Genomic DNA, 17,551 nt, shown 5'->3' with positions numbered 1-17,551 from the left:
TTAATCAGATTAACACTTATAACATTAACCTAAATGTAACTTCCTTCTTGATTCATTATTTATCAAACAAAATGTTGTTGCTTCTCTTTCAAAACGGCACCAACTGGAATCAGCAGTATAATTTAATGCCCTGGAGCAGAGAAGACATTAAATCCCAAACTGCACTCGTGACTGTTTTAAAAGGTCGGCTCTCTGAGGTTGAAGGATCAACGCCTCAGTCACGGTCCCGCAAATATTTCAGGCATTCATTCACACAAGCCGATACCAGTGAAGTGATCTGCAGCCACAGCACTTTACACACACAGACATGTCTGACGACGGGTAACCAAATAAAGTTTCTAGGTGTTTTCATGACTTCAACTTTAAGGAAAACATTAATGAGGTGCCAAGAAATAAGTCATGGTATTTTAAGTGTGTGTGTGTGCGTGTGTGTTAAGTTGACACTGAGGTGGAGCGCCGGCTGAATCCTGTCCAATGGTGATAAGACTTTTGATGACAGGGCTGCATTAACCTACCTGACACACACACACACACACACACACACATGCATGATGCAGGGTGGTTAGGGAGGGACCGGGTGGGTGTGTGAGAACACACTTTAAGAAGCCTTGGCTCTCTGTGTGTGACACTAAACCCCATTCATGGCAACAAACACACTGACAGAGTGTGTAGTAGAGTGAGATGGAGGCGCAGAGAGGAGGTTTATTACACACCAACATGACACTCAGGGGGGGCAGAGGGAGGGGGGGAGGGAGGGAGGGAGGAGACCGCGAATGCACCGTGACACACACTTGGCTGCGTGTCATCGTCTTAGCAACGAAGAGGAAGAGGAAGAAGCGGGAACGAGCTCGTACCAAATGATGCTGCTGTGTTCGAATGTTCAAAATATTAGTATTGTTATGTTTCCTGTTTTTTCAGATTATTAGGGACATTCAGACGTGTTGCCATGGTGAATGAAATAAAAGAGGTCAGAATCTGCAGAGAGGACTTGACAATTCAACATCACATTTATGAGTTTGCAAATATTTTCCTTGCAGTAGTGAAAAAGAAGAAAACATGAAAAACAAGCCATTGTTAGTTTGAGTGGTTTGGTTTGGTTTGGTTTTATTAAAGGGATAATTCAACATTTTGGCAAATTGGCCCATTGCCATAATCCCTCTAGTCTTAGCAGTAGGTTTGTTACCTTTAATTGTCGGTGCAAGCTATTTTTAGAACGGCGGAGCAGAGCCGCAAGCTGCTCAGAGCTACGCTACGGAGGCTCATGGGATTTCTTGGTTTCCCTCATCAAACTCATCAAATACACAATCCAACAACTCCAAAACGCTCTGGTGGACAAGTTTTAACCTGCACAATCACCACACTATGAGATAATAACGGAGTTAAATAATAACCTTTTAATTTCGTTTTAAAATTTAGCATATTTTTTTTGTTGTGTAACATAATTCAGAAAGGCATTCCACTGTGTACGTGTGTTGGATCGCCAGTTGTGCTTGTGCATATAATTCAGTCATCTCAGCCTCTGTGTTGATGCTCCTGCTGCTTATTTACATGGACACAGACCCAGATCTACTGCAGGAAACACACTGACTGTAGATAACAACTATACCACACTCAGTGTCCTGATTCCTGCAAGAACTGAGAAGTACGTCTCAGGATTCAAAGGTTTGTGGTGCAGTGCATCAAGGTCAAGGTCAAGGTAACTTAATTTGTTCCTGTAGGTAGATTCATTCTGCAGCGAAGCTAGTCGACCTCCTTCTCCACACACGACAGGACTCAACATGATGAAGTGCTCTAAAGAATATGAAAAAATAAATCAAAATAGGAAAAAAAACATTAAAAAAAAACATGACAGATAAGAAAAAAAAGTATGATAACCCTTTAATTTACAGGCGTAATTACGTGATCATGTCAAGAAATAGCCATGGATAACAATTAATTATAGCCTAAAATATCAGTCAATTTCATGGTAATGTCATGTTGAAGGCAAAATATTACACATGCTTTTAATTTTTTTGGGAAAGGCCACAATTTTTCTCCACCAAGTCTTTGCAATTGACCGTTATTTCTGGGCCATTTCTATGCATTCAATCGTTATTTCTTGGCTTAATTTCTCGACATTACTATGAAATTGACCGTTATTTCTGGGCTATTTGTGATGCAATTAATCGTTATTCCTTGGCTATTTCTTGACATTGTCACGTGATTAGCGGCCTGTAAATTAAAGGGTTATCAAAAGTGTGTTTCTATTGAATCTCCAAGATGTTCACTACTGATAAGGTCACAGTCACGGGTCGGTCTCCCCTAATGCTTAGATGGGTTAAAGTGGTGTCGAGTGTTTACACTGAGAAATAATGAAATCCAGAGAAGGTCAATACTTAGTTTTAGTGTGTTTTATTTTCATTATTATCTGCTGAAAAGGTTGAACCTCAGACAGAGACGATCATGTGACCTTGCACAGTAGTTTGAGACAAGAGAAGAGGAGAAGAGGATGAAGAAAGGACTGAGAGAGAGCGAGAGAGCAGTGGCGTGCACAGGGGGGGGGGGCAGGGGGGGCGGTTGCCCCCCCTCGTGGCCCAATTGTTGAAAAACGCGTGCTAAAGTGCCCCCTGGGAGCCAAAACGCGCGTTAAAGTGCCCTCTTGGAAGCCAAAACACGTGCTAAAGTGTCCTCATGGGGGGCAAAACGTGTACTAAAGTGCCCTCTAGGAGCTAAAACATGTGCTCAAGTGCCCTCATGGGGGCCAAAACGTGTGCTAAAGTGCCCTCTAGGAGCCAAAACGTGTGCTAAAGAGCCCTCTAGGAGCCACAATGCGTGCTAAAGTGCCCTCTAGGAACTGAAACGCGTGCTTAAGTGCCCTCTTGGGAGCCAAAACGCGTGCTTAAGTGCCCTCTTGGGAGCCAAAACGCGTGCTTAAGTGCCCTCTAGGAGCCAAAACGTGTGCTAAAGTGCCCTCTAGGAGCCAAAACACATGTTAAAGTGCCCTCTTGGAAGCCAAAACACATGTTAAATTGCCCTTGGAAGCCAAAACGTGTGCTAAAGTGCCCTCTTGGGAGCCAAAACACGTGTTAAAACAGGCCACATCGATGTTTTTTAGTCTTAAGGTATTGATATTATAAAACAGGCCAAATCAACGTTTAAAAAGGCCAAATTTTTTTCGCCGCCGACCTGTGGTCGCTGGCCAAACGCACCATGTCGCTACAGTCTCACTCTTGTCATTTTCTGAAACTTGGCAGCCCTGAAAGTGCCCTCTAGGAGCCACATCTAGGAACCAAAACGTGTGCTAAAGTGCCCTCTTGGGAGCCAAAACACGTGTTAAAGTGCCCCCTTGGAAGCCAAAATGCGTGCTAAAGTGCTCTCTAGGAGCCAAAACGTGTGCTAAAGTGCCCTCTTGGGGGCCAAAACACGTGTTAAAACAGGCCAAATCGACGTTTTTTTAGTCTTAAGGTATCGATATTAAAACAGGCCAAATCGATGTTAAAAAAGGCCAAAAAAATTTTGCCGCCGACCTGTGGTCGCCGGCCAAACGCACCATGTCGCTACAGTCTCACTCTTGTCATTTTCTGAAACTTGGCAGCCCTGAAAGTGCCCTCTAGGAGCCAAATCTAGGAGCCAAAACACATGTTAAAGTGCCTTCAGGGAAGCCAAAACGCGTGCCCTCTTCAGTGGCGAGGACGCGCTATTAGGTGCCCCTTTTTTTCCTTTTCGCCCCTGCCCTTCAAAAAGTCTGTGCACGCCACTGCGAGAGAGAGAGGGAAATGTGGAGGAGGAGGAAGAGACTGAGCCTGATTCCTGAGTTGAACCATCACTCTCCATATGGTGCGATAATGACGAGCCTCCACCCCACTAACTGCATGGGCACAATAACACGCCTCAGGGTTGTGTGTTTATGCGTGTGGGTGTGGGTGTGGACGACCTGTTGCCTGTCTCATTTACCTCCTCACAGCTTGTGACTGTGACATAGCTGAGGGCAAAAACACAAGTGAAGCACTTTGCACGTCAATGGTTTTGTGTTTTCAACCAGCCAATAAGCAACTCTTACCTTATAAAAACACATAATTAACACATATTAACATCTATAAAATGCGAAACTATTGGTTAAATACTTGTTTGCTGGACAGAAACAAGAAAAAAAAGTTGTTATTTCTCATCAGTAAATATCACTGTGTTGCTGTATGTCCTACTTGTCACACTTTGTGCAGGGTGAGTGATAATCGTTATGCATGACTGTTTATCTATATGATCTGAGACAGGCCGGCGGCTGCCAGGCAGACAGCTGGAAGAGGACGACAGTTGTCAGGCCAGAAGCAGAAAACTGGCTTTTGCATAATTCAGGTGTAACGGTCGGCGCTGTCGACAGGAACGTCAACATGAAGGTATCACATCATTAGTCAGTTATATACCCTGTCTGTAATATTATCACTTTGTTAGTCTTTGATCATGTGTTAACGCCGCCTTCTGCAGAGAACGTGCGTGTGTCTAAGTGATGTGTGTTTATAAAATAGAGATGTTATAGATTTCATGATGGTGTCGTGTGGCACTGAGGAAGCAGCAGCAGCAGCAGCAGCACACGCCCTGAACCTGAACGCAGCTCAGCTCAGGTAACAATAAAACATCTGTATAACACTTCGTCCTCTCAGGTCCTCTGTTTAATTTATATTTTTTATTAATTCATATGAGCTCTCTTGGATAAAAGTGGAAGAAAAAGTCAGATAACGTGGAAATAATTGTGTAATATTGATAACAAGCTCAAATATAAACTAACACCAACCCTTAACAGACGACTAATCCACACGTACATGTGTTTCTTCACTAGATGCATTAGGCTGTTGCATTGCTTTTCTACAGTATTATATGTTTTATCCATGCCCCCATACCCTCGAGGGAAACGTGTTTGACCTGAAGCTGTAACGACCAACAACAGGCCGATCGGAGAAACATCTGTGATCATATGATGAAGAGACAGAGACATGAAAACATCTGTACAATGTCAATGTCTGTCATGACAGAGAAAAGTTCACAGAGAGACAAACCCTCAAGGAAAAACTTATTCTTCAGATTCAGAAAGGTTTACCTGTGACAGAACAACTTCTTTGACCTGGCTCATGTACGGACATAAAACAATCAATAGATAAAAATGGATATTTCTAAAAAAAAAAAAAACAAGTAGCATAAAAAGGATGATATGTGTAAAGTGGCATAGTGCATCAGCATTAATGTTTGTTTAAGATACTTATAGCAACGGGGCTGAATGAGTTCTTGCTCTTGTAGATGCTTACATATAAGGGTAACACTTTATTTGACGCCTATCTCTATAACGCATTATAACCATATTTATAATGGGTTATAATGCAGTTATAGCACTGTATAACTATAGTTATAAACACTCATAAATGAGCATAATGTTTTATAATAATAATCATAACACATAAAGCATTTTATCATGACTTATATGGTCAGGTATTATAATACATTATAATTGTTAGTAACTCGCTGACAGTGCACATAAATATAGTTATAATGTGTTATAACTGTCTTATAAACGTCTATAACTATCATTATAAACACTGATAAATTATCATAAGGCTTTATAACAATAAGCATAACACATTATAGATAATTTTATAATGGCTTATAAGGTTAAGTATTATAGAGTTATAATGCTCTATGATGTGTTGTGCTTATTGTTATAAAGCCTTATGATAATTTCTGAGTGTTTATAATGAGAGTTATACACATTTATAAGCCAATTATAACACATTATAACTATATTTATAATGCATTATCGATGTGGGCATTGTCAGCGAGTTACTAATAATTTTAACGTATTATAATACCTGACCTTATAAGTCATGATAAAATGCTTTATAGTGTGTTATGATTATTGTTATAAAGCATTATGATCATGTGTGTTTTCAAGTGTTTATAACTATAGTTATACAGTGCTATAACTGCATTATAACCCATTATAAATATGGTTATATTGCGTTATAGAGATAGGCGTCAAAGTGTTACCAATAAGGTGAAGTAAAGTCTGTGGATTTAAATAAGGTTTTATGTTGGGGATCATTCATTGAAGAAGCATCAATATCTTGGTTGTAGTTTGTGAGTGTGGTGAGAAGTAAAGTGAAGAGAGGAGGAGGAGGAGGGGGAGAAGGGGGGGGACACGGCAACGAAAGAAGGAGGGAGAGAGAAAGAGAGAGAGAGAGAGAAGATGGAGAGGTGGAAAGTAGAGAAGGGCAAAAGAAAGTAGAGAGGGAGACCATCCTTCATGTACCAGACAGAAGTCTGTGACCACCAGAGACTTCCCCTGAGACCTGCTGCTGCTGCTGCACGCACACACACACACACACACACACGCACGCACGCACGCACGCACACACACACACACACACACACACACACACACACACACACACACACACACGCACACACACACACACACACACACACACACACACACACACACACACACACACACATATAGGGAGGGCAGCATGGGCTATAGGCTGAGGGCTGCCTGTCTACCTGCCTGGCACATGGACACCTGAAACTGCTTCAAAGCCGAGCTGAACCCCCCCTAAACACACACACACACACACACACACACACACACACACACACACACACACACACACACACACGCGTGCACTCAGGCCCGTAGGCCAGTATTGCAGTGCTGTTCCCTGTGTGACAACGTGAGACTGTCGCTCTGTGTCGCAGGAACTGGAAGAAAAAAAAAAAAAAACAAGGTTGGTTCTTCATATAAGAAACTAAACTATCACAAAAACTATCAAAATAAAACACTAAACTATGACTTATTCAATTCAGACTCATTCATTTATATGTAGCCGTGCATGTGCATCTCATTCAGCATCTTATTCATCTAAGATTTCATGTGACAGATATGAATCTGACTGTGACCGAAGGTGGAAATTATCACACGACTAAAGATGAATGAAAACCTTGTAAAAAAAAAAAAAACAATATGAAGAAGATTCATGTGTCTTCTTGCTTGTCTTTTTGCTTAGATGTGAAGTTTGTGTCCAGGCTGCGTTCATCTCTTTTTCATGTCCTCTGGAAAACACTTGTGTCTGTTTGTTTAGTTGAGGTTGAGCTTTGAATCCTGACAGGATGTGACACACTCACAACTCAGACAACCACACAATCGGCGCACAAGAAGAACCAGTCTGAAGCACTGATGACTAACGATCCAGCAACAAAATATCGAGCTAATAAAAACAAATGTTGTTGCAGCCTGGAGCAATAAGTGGTTCGACTCTCTTCCTGAAGTGAAAGCAAAACAATCATTCTGCTTTGTTTGCAATAAATCAAATAAAATTATCTTCGTTATTGAGCAACGATCGGGTTAAATGCAATAAAAAAGGTGCAGCGCCGAGTCTGTGATTGACATGTGAACGTGTGGAAGTGCAGATGAGCAGCAATAAAGTTTGCACAGACAACAACCACAACAGTCACAACATCAAATAAAAAAAAAAACACAGGGGAAGTCTCAGATTAACATTTTAATTTATTGCTCGGCGTCTTTGTCAGATGATCTGTCAATTACAGGAAACATTTTCTCTCCGTCTGAGTCGCTCTTCCTCTCGCTTTGTTCCCCCGCTCCTTCTTTGATGTTCACTTGACAAGCAGGATTAGGACAAAATGAACTCTTCTCCTTCTTCTTCCCACCGCTCGTCGTCTCACAGCGGAAACTGGATCTAGGCCTATATTTTTAGCGGGTTGTGTGGTTCCTTTTTCTTATAATAGGACGAAAGAGAGAGAGAGAAAGTGGTGACAGTGGTCCTGTAAGAATAGTTAATCGTAATTGTGTTAATCCAGCTGGAGCTATATAGCTATAGTTATGATTAAGGCCGGATTAAAAGACATGCTGATGCTAATTGATCCCTGGTATCCATAGCAACATAGTCCTATAGGGGCATGAGAGGGGGAATAACGTACATGCAGCTGCTCGTGCATGGACATAAGTTTGCGGACACCCAGGAGGAGTAGGTAGATAGAAACACCAGAGGTCCAAATATTCATTTATCATCGTCATGTCCTTGAAAATATGCCATCTCTAATCACCTTCTTTTTTTGTAGCAGCGTCTGTCAGTGTCAGACCACTAATAATATAACTGTTGCACAAGATAAACTCTACGGATGATGAGGTCAAATAAATATATGTAATTTGGGGGAAATCTGCCAAAAATGACTGTTTCTTACAAGTGGAGTTTGTCTTGTTTGTTCGGCAACAGAACGTTTTAAAGAGGAACTACAGTATATGCAAGTCCTTTTGTTGCTTTTCGGCTGTTTTGCTAACCCTCCTCCTGGGCATGTGCATTTGTTTAAGACAGCGAGAAACCAATCAATAGAACGGTACATAATGTTATACAATGTTACAACGTGTAGTTTAATCTGTGATAAACAAGAGATTGCGGGTTACGGGGCACGTGACGTTTGTGTCATGGTGGCACAGAGACAAGAGCTGGCACTGATCTTGCAAAGTTGTTTTTCAGCCAAGAGACACAATAAATCACACACACGTGGAAGTTAAGTAATTTATTAAACCATCACAATTACTCCAAAGCTGTTTAAAGGGACAACGAGGAGTTTCTCCAGCGGCAGAACGAAAAATTCCGCGACAATAAAAAAGTCTCATATTAATGTGGATCAATCTACGTTACCCACACACCCAATTTCGATAAATATATCGTTTTGTCTCTATCGTTATTTTGTTATTATTAGTGGTGGCGGAAATGTTGGGCGAGCCGACCAGCATTTCCTTACTTTCGGTTTCGCGGCGAGTCATGAGAATAACGCCGCCGAATCGCCGTTTATGGTCGGAACTACGACGGTATCTGATCGTCTTCGAACCTCTGACTTTAATTCTTGATGAATGAAAACATGAGTCTGTCTTGCGCCGGTCAAAGAATTTCACCGTGCGCTCGGAGGCTCATATATGTAGTGTGAAAACGCTTCGCTTTTCCAAAACTCCTCGTTGTCCCTTTAATTAGGCTAAGTCTTTATAGTCGAGACCTGAGCTGAAAACAGCCTGAAACCAAATGTGCACACACATAGGACAATGAGTTCTGGGTCAAAGTCTCTGTAAACAGTGAGTTAAGCATGAAATAGTTAACTCCATCCAGCAATCTCTCTGTCTCTCTCTCACCTGCTCTACCTGCTGTGATCTATGTCTCTCTGCCTGAGGGGAAACACAATCATCAGTCAGTGGATCCACCCATCCGTCCCTCCGCCGTGCCCAGGGGCCCCCGGGGCCACTCCTAACCCCAGAACACCGCTCCCTCCCCGGGATGAAACCCGGCCGCGCGCCCCCCTCTCCCCTCCCAGGAGCCTCCACGGAGCCGCTGGCTTTGACTCGTCTTACAGGGCGTCGATTCAGCCTGAAATCAAACCCTGGTGAGAGAACACAGGGCCGGGACGGGCAGATAGATAGATAGATGGATCGACAGACAGTGAGGTGGAGGATGAGGATACGGTGGGTAGCAGGTGAACGGACGCATCCAGGCCAGGCTGAGGGAAACACAGAAGACGTCCACAGGGACGAGTGCGGATGAATAGAGGCTGGAAGTGTGTCATTTTCCTGTGGGAGGTGGGGAAGGCAATTTTGCAGAACCTGATCGAGCCTGATGCGGCTACTGTATCTGGGCTTTGACCAAAAAAAACACAAAAAAAATCTGTTATGAAACAGTGCTGTGGGAAGGAGAGAGAGGAACAGGAGACTCCTCTACTTACCAGCTGTTGTTTCAGCGAGACACCACACACACACAGATACACACACATACACAGTAGTTCCATGGAAAAGCCAAGCCCAGTGTAATCCCACTTCTCCAGAACAGCACATATGGAAAACAGAAAGTCATCAAACACACACGCAACAGAAGCGTCTCGCCACTGCAGACGCTCAAACATCTAATCGCCTCTTACAATCAACACGGTGCGATGCGATGAGATGTGATGTGATGTGCGTGAGAGAGGGAATGCGGTCAGTGCCGTGTACTCCGACTGTAATATCATCTTGTGTCCTAGATTGCAGGAGAAAAAAAAGAAAAGAAAAGAGAAAAAAAGAAAAACAGTCCCAGGCTCCAGCAGCCTCCTGCATTTTCTCAAACAGCAACAATCTGATGAATGGAAATCATGACGAGTGTGTGAAAGTGACAGAAGACAGAAGGTGTTTTGGTTCCTGACAGGTGGATGGAGAAAAATAATAAGTTTGCAAAGTTACAGAGAAAGTTCAGGTCTGTGAATTTACAGGATTCGGCCTTCACTGTGAATATACACTGTATATAGTCTATGACAATACATGACAATACAACACAGTGCGCTTTATGCTTAACTCATTGAGTGCCGCGCTCCTTTCCAAAGTTTTAGTCAAGTGTACCGGCAATTTAGACCATTTTTGACTTTTTATGTAGAGCCACAGTCTATTCTATATTATTGCCACCAACACATACTGTGGCTCAATTGAAAGGTTTACCTTAATGCTTCAAGTGGCCACAAACCGTTTGTTTCTACGTGCCTCTGTTCCTGAGAAAAGTCAAGCTAAACATGGCTGGGTTTCACCAAAATCCCTCCTTTTTTTCTAGAAAAGGAGATAGAGCGTCTTTTATGAAAGGTGCGCTGTTTGTGTCTGTCGCTCTTCTCACACTCGCATTTCTGGATCAAAGGGCTCGTATAAGATAAATATATACAACAGTTGTTGTTCTATTCACAAAACCACCAGCGGGGGCGGGGGGGGCGCCACTAAACAACAATAACACAGACGCACCGTGCCGTGTCACAGCTTCTCGCCGCGGAGCGTGAGGGTCAGTCGGCCACCGCGGCTCGGGAAGACCGGTCCCGCCGGTGGTCGCGGTCCTTCTGTGGTACGGGTCGGTGATGCCGGTCTGCTTTGGCCCAGAGACCATCAGATTTTACCGCGGGGGGACTTTGGGGAGGACACGGTGTTGCTCCAGCTGAAGACCGGGCGGGACTGTCGGCTGAGAGCTTCCTGATTCAGCTCCGAGCAGCAGCGCGGGTGAGAGCGGAGCAGCTGCGCTGCAGCAGCTGCTGCATCTGCATGCAGAACTCGTTTGCAGAAGCCGAGTTATGATAAAAACTTCCAGATCATGAGCTGTCATGTGACTTTGATCGTCATCTATTTCAGTTCTCCTCGTCGTAGAGTCCCCAAATTTACATATAATGTGTATTAAAGTGTCTATTTTCATAATTTAAAAAAAAAGCAAAAAACGTAAAATTACGTTTTCGGCACTCAACGCATGGGAACGAAAAACGAGAAATTACGTGGTTGGCACTCAATGAGTTAATTGTGCTCCAAACAATTGTACTGTAGAATCAGTGTGTCTTCATGACAATGGCGCACACATCAGCAGATCAAATGAGAAAGTGTTGTTCAAACACAATATGAACAATAAGACTTCCTGCCATGTGTGTCAACAGTAAGAGAAAGTACAAAAGTACAAAAAGTACAAAAGAAAACTGCAGTTCCTCCAATGGCCACTAGAGTCCTGCAGCAACAGTCAGTACGTTTACATGCAGAGATCTGAGCATCTGTCCTCGTCCCAGTTTACACGCAACATGGAAAATCGCATAATTGGTGGTGTCCGCCTCCTCAACATACAGACCCCTGTCCAGTTGACTTTCTTCTGTCACCGAGTAAATAACTGGAAATAAATAACTTAAGAGTTCCCAACCTCAGTTCCCGACCGGACACGACAGACCTCGGGCTTTTTCTTTTTTCTGTTAATAAAACACATTTTCTCGCTGGTTGCACTCTACTGTCGTCTCTACTGTTGTGGAGCATGATGCGCACATGCACGGTCCAGTTTCAGTCAGATTAAGGCGAATTGATGCAGAAGAAAACTGATTTCCAATCGCATTTATCTGGGTGTTTTAGTCAGATCTGGAGAAGTCCGGTATTAGTCGGACTATAACGTGTTTACATGCACATAAATTGTCCAGTTATAGTCGGATTAACTGACATGTAAACGTACTAAGTGAGTCAATTCCCAGACTGTCATGTTAAAATGTTGCAAACTGCAACGTTACAGTAGAAATAAACGAGTTGCACGAGTAAATGCACAAGGTGAATTTGGAGTTTTGGATTAGCCAGGAAGTAGGCGGAGTCCAAGCAGCTCTCTCTTCAGCTTCATATGAAGTCTAATGTTCAGAGAAATCCCAACACCTGAATGATTACCTTCTCTTTGGACTATGGTTGTTGTTGTTGTTGTAGGTTTTTTTTACTGATACTGTATCAGAGTCGTAATCATTTAATCATTCAGTCTTAATTTATTTTAGACGTTTCTGAGGAAGTTGATAAAGTTGCTGCATCTTTCATGTCGGCCTTCATGTTTTTACTACTATATCCTTCTCTTCTCTTCTCTTCTCTTCTCTTCTCTTCTCTTCTCTTCTCTTCTCTTCTCTTCTCTTCTCTTCATTTCAAGCATTTTTTCCAGAAGTTAGCATGGAGGGAAATAAACTTTGAAGCTCTGCGACCTCCAGGCAACGGAGGCAAATGACATAGAGTCAGAGGGGTTGGGGGGGGAAACACAGCAGCAAGAAATGCAGCCAGATGAAGAGGAGGAAAGGAGAGTGAGGAAGAGTTACTGGTGATTTTTTTTTTCTGCCGTCCAAGTGACTATCAAGTGAATTTTACGCAAACTTTTGAGAAGTCCTAGAAAGTAAAATGTGGATTAGACACGCTTCCATCGGCCGAGGGTTGAAGTTGATGAGAGCATTGAAGACAGAAGACGAGAAACCAGATGAAGAGATGACAAACAACCTGTCTGTCTGTCCATCTGTCTGTCTGTCTACGTAGCTTTAGCTGAAATCTTCCAGCTCTTTCTGCCGTATTGGGTTTCCTGACATTAGCGGCCCCCGTGGCGGCTCCGAGGCTGCTGCTCTTTGAAGCTCCGCCGCTGCTTCTTCTTACTGCTGCTGCTGCTGCTGCTGCCGCTTCGGCTCCGGCTCATTTGGTAACAGGTTGGGAATGGGCCGCTGGCGAAAAATGAGACCTCAGTCGCCGTGGAAACAGGTCCCCCCCTCTCCACCCCTACCTACCCCTACCCCACCAACCCACCTTCACAACGTGGGTTTCAGGGGGAACGCGGCGGAGCGGTGACATTTAGCCGCGGCCTCTCACTGCAGAGCGAGCGACACACGGAGGGTTAACAGGTAAACACAGTGAAGCAGAGTAAACAGAGACAGGAACTCCTCTGAGTATGTGTGTGTGTGTGTTTGTGTCGGGGCTCTAATAATGTCAGCCTGCCAGGAAGTGTATGTCCATGCAGACTTGTGTGTGTGTGTGTGTGTGTGTGTGTGTGTATTTGAGCATTTGGTTGTAAATGCCACAGCAAAAAAAAAAAAAGTGAAAAAAGTGTGTTTTCCTCCTGGTTTAGACTCAGAAACTGACACAGTGATACTAATTTGGAGTAAAAACAGCAGTGAAAAAGTAGAAAAACAACTCCTGGCTCGAAGCTGGAAGGTCGTCAACGTATTCTGTTACTCTCCTCACAAGGAAGGAAGGAGGCCGGTTCACATTCAGGCCCTCTGGCCCGGTTTTGGGTCCCGACCCGGAGTTTAAGAAACCTGGTTTTGCACAATTGGTTTCAGTGTAATGAGTTTTGTCCTCCAGGTGATACCCAGTCATTACTGAGACACAGCAGCAGCAGCAGCAGCAGCGACGTAAGAAAGGAGCTAAATGTTACAGAGAGATGAACGCCAGCAGCCGACGGCGGGCAGCAGGCATCGCTTTACTGCAGCTGTGAGTCTGAAGCTGCAGCTGCATCTCCGTTCACCTCTTACTGTACAGTACCTGTTGTATCGACCACATTCATCATGTGGAATTACCTGTTCAATACCGAATTGGCAGCTTGTTTTGGATGATTTTAAATTGACAGGTTCCTGATTTTTGTTTCTTTCTTTTCCTTATCTTCCTGATTCCAGGGGTCATTGTTATATTTTAAGTTTATAGAAGTTGTTTTTTTGGCCATTTTGTGCTTTTATTTTGTTAAGACCAGAAGAGAAAGACAGGAAATTCAGGGAGAGAGTGGGAATATGACATGTGATGTGATGTGAGATGCACCATTGTCATTCAGATTTTATCGGTCCGTCCCAAGATTTACCAACACATCTCCACTTTCATCAATCATCAATCAAACTTTATTTGTAGAGCACTTTTCATACAAAGAAGCAGCTCAAAGTGCTACACATGAACATTAAACATTGAGGAATTAAAAACAGTCATGGGTGGAAATTAGTTAGAAAGAAATCATATTAATAATCTGTATTATTGTTTACAGTTTTTGGTAACACTTTATAATAAGTACACACTATTAAGCATTAGTTAAGCATTAAATATTGAATTCATCATTTATAACACATGAATACTCATTAGCATGTAGTTTATAAACACAAAACATAAAAATGATTTACTTATCATTGATAAGCACTAACTGTATTTATAAACTACATACTGAGTGAGTTTTCATGCATTATAAATGAAGAATTCAGTATTTATTAATGCTTAACTAATGCTTAATAGTGTGTACTTAAAAAGTTTTAACCTGTTTTTTTTCTTCAAAGCAGAAGTAAGCAGAATATTTGTGTTAATATAAGTCTTAAATAGTTATATCTTCCGACGGCAATCACTTACATAGAGTGTTTGGTCTGAAACACGGGTCTGTCAGTCACTCTGCTCTGCTGTAAGCCGAGGAGAAAACGTCCTGTATACTTCCTTGTATCCTACAAGCTTTATCCAATGAGGAGAGAGAACGGCATGAAGGGCTGTGTGTGCAGCCAAGGGATGCGCGTGTATGTGGTGACGTAGGGACGAGGACCAATAGATCCATGACGAGGGCGGGGGCTGCTAACTAACGAAGTTAGCCAAAACGACCGGATCGCTTACTTCTGCTTTAACAAATTTAAAATGACATTGTCTTAACCTTTCTCTTCAACAAGAGCTTGCTGGTTATAAACGTCACCTTCTCTCAGCAAACAGTTGTTGGATACATGGGTGAAATAATTCAGGAAAAAGCTCAAATAAACAATCAAATATTTACTTTAGACTATGATGAGTCGTGTTCCTATCAGATGGATCCTGCAGCAGAACCAGTACAGATGTGTTTCTGACGCCTCACGGTCCAGTTTCACACGGTTTGGTCGTCGTGTGATTCAGAGTGAAAGTGCTACAGGAGTTCAGGTGAGACGAAGTTCCTCTGCAGTTTAAGCAGTTAATTATAGGCATAACTAATTATTAACAGGCTGTGTCATTCACATGGATAAAATTGTACATGATGGGCACATAATCAGAAACATTTTTTAAATTTTTTTTTTTATTGCAAACAGCTTTTCAGAGCAGTAATCAAGCTGAGAGCAACTTGATGCATTTAAAGTAGTTTACATTTCAGTCTATATGCTCTGACTGTCTCCCTCCCTCCCTCCTTTCCTCTTTATGTGTCTCCATCCTCTCTTCTTTTTCTTCTTCTTCTCTGTTTCACTTGTTTATCCTCGTGTCTCCCTCCTTCTCTGTGCAGCTGATTAAGAACACAACCTGTTGTTGTCGCCACCACTCTTTCTTGATTACCTACTGCTATTTTTTTTATCCCTTCATCTTCCTCCTCCTCATCTCCATCTCCATCTCTTTTTGGCCTAGCTGCTCGCTCAACCACACAGTGCGTGTTGTGTCTGCGTGTGTGTGTCTGTCTGCATGTGTGTGTGTGTCTGTGTGTGTGTGTGTGTGTGTGTGTGGCAGTGCATGTCGGGCCTAACGAGTTTGATAGCTGTCACCTGATCTCGGTGATGAGGGTTGCTGTAGTAGCGAGAGGAGCGGGAGCAAGAGGAGAGTTAGGTTTCTCCGCTGTAATTAGTTTTCCCAGCCTCTAATTATACCATACGGAATTACAAGCCTGATTGACTGTCATTTAAGCATTTTAATTCATGGAATTACCCTTTTTCTCTTTAAAAAAAAGAGGGAGAGTTGTTGTTTTGACAGGCGGGCGTGTTGGGATGGAATTGGCAGAGTGCGGACCATACCCATACATACTGGCAGTTTTGACAGAGGTAAACACACTTTGTCAGAGTAAAACAAAGAAGACATACTGTATTATAGTGCGTTAAAATAAATATCCTCAGCTGGTAAACACACACAGAGTAGATTCATGACAGTTCAGGGCCTCATTTATGATTGATTTTCTTTAAGGAAAACTTTAAAAAGAGACATACTGAGGAAAAAAAATAACCAACTTTATAGATCACCCTCCTCTCCTCTCCTCTCCTCTCCTCTCCTCTCCTCTCCTCTCCTCTCCTCTCCTCTTAACCCGGGAAGCTGTGTTGTTTTAACCCTCATCTTTAATTCATCCCGAGCGAGCAGCCTGCACTCAGAGCAGATTAGAGAAGCCGAGAGGCGACACAGAGAGTCATTTGGTTTCTCTTCTGTTCGTAATCTTGTTTTTCCTCTTTTCCTCATTCAACACGAGAGGTTTCAATAAGCCTCCGGACACTTTATACTGCACCTCTCTCTTCTTCTTCCTCTCTTTTTTTTTCTCTCTGGTGTGAGCGTTTACTGCTCGCATGTCGTGGCCAACAGATGTAGTCTTTACAATGTATGTCTTTTATATTTAAAACGATCGATATCCTGAGGGCTCGTACTGTATGATTACATCTCAGCAGCACTTTATAGACAGAGTGAAACTGCCTGATGTTCAGATGATGATGGTGTAATGATGGATGATGGTTCGGTCATTGGATCACCAACTTTCAAGAGCTTTTCGTTGTACGATTGTACAATGACAATAAAGTCTTCTAAGTCTAAAGTCTAAGTGATTAGTAAAGTGAGATTTCATATTCTTGCATATAAAACAGGTCCGCTTTGCTTATGATATTATGGTGCTATAAGCCACAGAGAAATGCACACAGCCTGTATGCAGACTTCCTGTCACTTTGTGATGTCACAACATCATAAATCCCAAGCCCCGCCCACATGGACACACGGTCAAATATTTGCAGGATTTGGTTTCTGTTTTTCTTTATTCTTTTTATCCCATCGCACAGAAAACAGTCAGCCAATCAGAGGAGAGCCACAGAGCCTCCTCTCTTCTGATTGGCTGACACCTACCTGTTGTTACCAGAGCTCCAGAGAGGAGATGTGAAACTATAGTGAAATGTTTTATGATTAGACTAAGACTAAGGAATCGACTTAATTTGAAATACTGATCTCACTGACAACAATAGTAATACAGCCAGAATATTTGCATTTAAAAATTTTATTTGCAGCCTGCAAATCATGTTTATGTTTGATTTTGTGTTTTGGCCTGTTGTGCCACCCAGCGCTCGCTCTCAATCACAGCGTCAGTGGCATTTCGGCCTCCGGGTTGCCAGTTAAGCTTCCACTGAGCTGCAGCTACAGTATGGCTGGGAGATAAAGCCATCTCCAATTGAGATTGCGATAAAAAAGAAAGAACGATTGTTTTCATATATCTTCTTTCTATTTATTACCTGGTGTAAAGCACTTTGGTACACCGAAAGGATTGTTGTA

Source organism: Trachurus trachurus (genome assembly GCF_905171665.1).
Source record: "Trachurus trachurus genome assembly, chromosome: 4".
NCBI classification, from domain to species: Eukaryota; Metazoa; Chordata; class Actinopteri; order Carangiformes; family Carangidae; genus Trachurus; species Trachurus trachurus.
This window is presented reverse-complemented; position numbering follows the sequence as displayed.